Source organism: Caretta caretta, chromosome 8, assembly GCF_965140235.1.
Source record: "Caretta caretta isolate rCarCar2 chromosome 8, rCarCar1.hap1, whole genome shotgun sequence".
Classification (NCBI taxonomy): domain Eukaryota; kingdom Metazoa; phylum Chordata; order Testudines; family Cheloniidae; genus Caretta; species Caretta caretta.
The window spans coordinates 55,791,091-55,796,707 of record NC_134213.1 but is presented as its reverse complement, the minus strand read 5'-3'; positions in this window follow the sequence as shown (position 1 = coordinate 55,796,707).

Below are 5,617 nucleotides of genomic sequence, written 5' to 3'. Positions count from 1 at the left end.
GCACTAAGTGCTCCGGCCGGAGACAATCCAGCGAGCGCTATAGTTCCGCCTCTGATGCGGCAGACCCGCGGCCTCCTCCCCGCCTTGCCCAGCTGCTCCTGGGGAGCCTGTGAGCCAGGCAAGCACAGGGCACGCTGCGCCCGGCTGCCAGTTCTGGGACCAGTTTGCCCTGGCGTCTCCAGGAATTAAAAAATAATCTTTAATTAAAGATTATGTCATGTGATGAAACCTCCAGGAATCTCTCCAACCAAAAGTGGCAACCCAAAGCTGCCCTGGCCCATCGGAGCTGTCACTCTTTGCATCTGTCCCTGTCCACCCATCCCTCTCTAGCCACCCACCTCTTCCTCTCTCTCCATCCCACTGTCTATCCCCTTTCTGTCGCATCTCATCGCAATGCTTACCACACAAATAAACTGCCGGGGACATTAAATAAATGCCACAAACCAAGAGAGAAATCATAGCATATGAGGGTTGGAAGGGACTCAGAGTAACAGCCGTGTTAGTCTGTCTTTGCCAAAAGAAAAGGAGTACTTGTGGCACCTTAGAGACTAACCAATTTATTTGAGCATGAGCTTTCGTGAGCTACAGCTCACTTCATCGATGAAGTGAGCTGTAGCTCACGCTCAAATAAATTGGTTAGTCTCTAAGGTGCCACAAGTACTCCTTTTCTTTTTGGAAGGGACTCAGGCAGTCATCTAGTCCAACCCCTTGCTCAAAGCAGGACCGATCCCCAAGTTTTGCCCCAGATCCCTAAATGGCCCCCTCAAGGATTGAGCTCACAACCCTGGGTTTAGCAAGCCAATGCTCAAACCACTGAGCTATCCCTCCCACCACAGCATGTATGACATACCATGAAATGCAGCAAGCAAACTCCGCTATGGACAGGTGGGAAAAGGATTAGAGGAATTGAAAGGGAAAAGGAGGTGGAGGAAGGGATGAGGGGAAAGGAGGGTGGGTCTATATAATACTAATTGTATAATAGTGTTTTACATGTTCAGTTGCCATACAAATATTTACCAATCATTTTTCACTGTGGTCATGTAAAGTAGTATGGGACTTAAGGACGGGTGGAAGGGGTGATGATGAAGGGAAGTGGGGAATAGAGGAGAATGGTGAATGAGGGAAGGAGGTAGAGAAATTCAAGGTAAGGGAGGAAGTGAATGAGAGAGAAGCAATGACACAGAAAGGAGGGGAAGAAATAAAAAGAAACAGTAGGGGAAGAAAGGAAAAAAGCAAGAGTGACGAGGTCAAAGGGCACAGGAGAAGAAATGCTGAAGGAAAAAAAGAGGAAGAGAGGCTAAATTGAGGGAGGAAGATGGCAGAAGTGTTGGTAAGATGAAAAGAGAAAATAAGTAAAGACAAAACCCTGACAATGTGCATACTAACAATTAGAATGAAAACATCACTGGGAAAGAGAGACTATATGGATAGAAAATATAAAGTGAAGTAAGGATGAGGAAGGAAGAATATGAATAAAGGTGATATGGTATATTTTATTAATTTATTTATAGTTTGTAGAATCTGGGTAGATTCAAATTTATATATATATATATATATATATATATATATATATAATCTCTAGAAATAATCACCACTGATTCCTTTTGTGAATGTGGCTTCTACAGTTCAATGAATGCAGGGTTTCCCTTTGCAGAAGTTGTCAGCTCCTTGCTTGGCACCTGGCTTGTAGAATTTCAAACACTGTCTCAAACTACACAGTCAAATCCATCCCTGGTTAGGAGGCATTAAAGCATAGCTCAGTGCTGGTGTCTGCTCAGTATGCAGCAGCATTAAAAAACAAATATATACTTGGTGCAGTAAGAGAATAATAGAGAACAAATGGCAATGACATAAATGAAACAATTAAATGTCCCCTTCTAGGGCATTGTGCCTGGTTTTAGTCAACCTAGCTCAAGAAAGATCTGGCAGAGACTAAAAACGACCAGAGACAGGCAACTAAAATGCTTAGAGGGAAGGAGTGGACTGGAATTATTTAGCCCGGGAAAGAGAAGAACAAGAGGGGACTTGACTGAGGTATTCAGACTTAGGCAGAGCATAGTGGAAAAATGAACAGTCCCTTCTCTTATCCTTTTATGATGATATGGTAACAACTGGGTCCATCAGTGAAGGATAAATAAAAAGACATCTCTATTTATTCAGCATTTAATCAGTGTGTGGATTACACTAGTGCAGGAGGTCACTGAGGAATCCTGCTCCTCTTATTCTGGCAGTTTTCAGGACCTTTGCCTGTCTAAGAAGTGTAGCTTTGATAGGGCACATACACCTTATTCCTTTGTGACCAATGAAAGGGCTAAAGCATTTTAGTGGTCACAAAAGAGGCGGCTGGTTTTCAAAGACTGTCTGAGCTACCAGACCTGGAAGGAAGAGCTGGCGGCTGTGGCTTGTTTGGCTCCTGGACAGAGGAATGGACAGCTGTGCCTCCTAGGTATGGAAAAAATAGAAGAAAGTAGAGGCTTCCAAGGCCTGTGGGTGGTATGTTCCTAGCAGGGTAAAGAAGCTGCTCTCCAGCTGATCCAGGGAACAGCACACCTGAACTAGGTATCTGGGGGAATTTGCTGCCTGCCTGAACTAATGGAAAATATGGTTCTATCAGAGAGAGTACCCATAGTCAAACTGTTCCTGTCTGTTTGGTATGGACACTTGGAGTGGACTCAAGGAAGATTCCTGCATTTGTTTTATTTCCTTGGGATCTATGACCAAAGGAAAATGAGAGTGTTGCTTCCTCATGGCCAGAATAGTTGTTTTTTTCCTGCCTTTTTCTGAACCTGCCTTACACAGGCTAGTACCTCAACCCTTGGAGTGACTACCAGTCCTGTTACGGCACAACTGGGCCTTGAGTCAAACACACCGGCTGGATTTTAAAAAGCAATGGGATATTTTGACCAATAATAAACAAAGCAATTATATGAGTTGTAAAAGTAGCTGCTGCCTCCTGCCATGTATCAGAAATCTGACCTTTTGTAACCCTGACCCATGTTATTGGGAATAGGAAATGAAGTTGAGTCTGACTCCTGAGTCATATCCTTATTATACGTGGATAAACACACCTCATGATTCAGGGTGTAAACTAACCTCCTACAAGCGTTGAGGGAATTGTTCCCATGTACCAACATAGCACAACAGGCCAGGTGAATTGGCAGAGGGGGAGGGGGAAGAGGGAGAGAGGGGAAGCATTGAAGAGGAGCTACCTTCCTTGAGAGCATCAGATGCTGCTGGAGGCAGGATACTTTGCTAGACAGTCTGATTCGGAATGGGTAACTCGTGTTCCAAAAGGGCCTTTGATGCCATTAACAAAACTTGAAGAAGCCAAGTAATATAAAAAGTGTTCAAACCACACATGGCTTTTGTTAAAGTCAGTGTGTTAAGAACATAAGAATGGTCCTACTGGGTCAGACCAAAGGTCCATCTAGCCCAGTATGCTGTCTTCTGACATTGGCCAGTGCTAGGTGCCCCAGAGGGAATGAACAGAACAGGTAATCATCAAGTGACCCATCCCCTGTCGCTCATTCCCAGCTTCTAGCAAACAGAGGCTAGGGACACCATTCCTGCCCATCCTGGTTAATCGCCATTGAGGGAGCTATTCTCCATGAATTTATCTAGTTCTTTTTTGAACCCTGTTATGATCTTGGCCTTCACAACATCCTCTGGCATGCTGGCGCAGGTGGGTGGTTGACCCCCCTCTGTCCCTGGCCCCTCCTCAACTCCACCCCTGCCCCACCCGCTCCCGCCCCTGCCCTGCCCTGATTCCAACCCCTTTCCCAAAGTCCCCACCCTGGCCCCGCCTCTTCCCTGCCTCCTCCCCTGAGTGCACTGTGTTCCTGCTCCTCCCACCTCTCTCCCGGAGCTTGTTACACTGCGAAACAGCTGTTTTGCAGCAGCAAGTGCTGGGAGGTAGGCAGAGAGGCGGGGACACGGCGCGCTCAGGGGAGGAAGCGGAGGTGAGGTGGGGTGGGGGGGCAGGGAGGGGAGCTTGGCTACCAGTGGGTGCAGAGCACCCACTAATTTTTCTCCGTGGGTGCTCCAGCCCCAGAGCACCCACGGAGTTGTCGCCTATGCACAGGGATATTAAATTTAATTATATTATGGTCACTATTACCAAGTAGTCCAGCTATATTTACCTCTTGGACCAGATCCTGTGCTCCACTTAGGACTAAATCAAGAATTGCCTCTCCTCCTGTGTGTTCCAGGACCAGATGCTCCAAGAAGCAATCATTTAAGGTGTCAAGAAACTTTATCTTTGCATCCCATCCTGAGGTGACATGTACCCAGTCAATATGGGGATAATTGAAATCCCCCATTATTATTATTGAGTTTTTTATTTTAATAGCCTCTCTAATCTCCCTGAACATTTCATAGTCACTATCACCATCCTGGTCAGGTGGTCGGTAATATATCCCCATTGCTATATTATTATTATTAGAGCATGGAATTTCTAGCCATAGAGATTCTATGGTACAGTTTGATTAATTTACGATTTTTACTTCATTTGATTTTACGCTTTCTTTCACATATAATGCCACTCCCCCACCAGCACAACCTGTTCTGTCCTTCCAATATGTTTTGTACCCTGTTATTACTGTATCCCATTGATTTTCCTCATTCCACCAAGTTTCGGTGATGCCTATTATATCAATATCCCCATTTAATATGAGGCACTCTAGTTCACCCATTTTATTATTTAGATTTTTAGCATTGGTATATAAGCACTTTCAAAACTTGTCTCCTTTTAGCTGTCTGCCATTACAAGGTCTGATTGAATGGGACTCTTAATATTGTTATTCTTTATTTGACTGTTTCTGTTCAGACCCTGCCTGTATTTTATCATTTTCCATCCTCTCGTCCTCAGTAGGACATAGAGATTCTCTATTAATAGATCCTTCCCTAAGGGATGTCCGAACCATGTGTTCCTCTGCATCTGTCGGCTTTCCCCCAGCCCTTAGTTTAAAAACTGCTTTATGGTCTTTTTAATGTTAAGTGCTAGCAATCTGGTTCCACTTTGGTTTAGGTGGAGTGCATCCTTCTTGTATAGTGTTGTGTAGCTAAAGCCATGCTCAACCTTTTGAAAACATCCCATAGTGAATTAAATGAAATAGGTTAGAGCTAGGTTGTCCCTTTACATTTAGCTCTGTGCGAGGGAGGGGCTGTGCTGCCCAAGGAAGGAATTATGTTTCTTCTTCCCTGCTCTCTATTTCCTCTTAGCAGAGTGTAATCTCTATTGCTGGCCCTGACCAGTAGCAGATGACTATAGCGCCCACCCTGCATTGGCTCAGCTGTGCTGGCTCTGTGTTAAGTGGGCAGAGTCAAGGTTCCCCCCTCAGCAGAGCAGGAGGGAGCACCAGGTGCTCAAGCCTTTATCTTGAGAAGGGCTTAGTACCTGCAGTGTCTGTTCATTTCTGTGGGAGCTGTGAGGACAATGGACCCAGATCCACAGTCTCACACAGTATGTTGTTGAATGAACACACACGGGAAAATGATAAAAGACAAAAACGCCCTAGCACCTTTGGGTGAACACCCTTCAAAGCAATCACTCCATAACTGACCTGTCAGTCCTCATCCTCAAAGGAAGCCACCCAGGACTTTCAAAAGACAAGCCTGA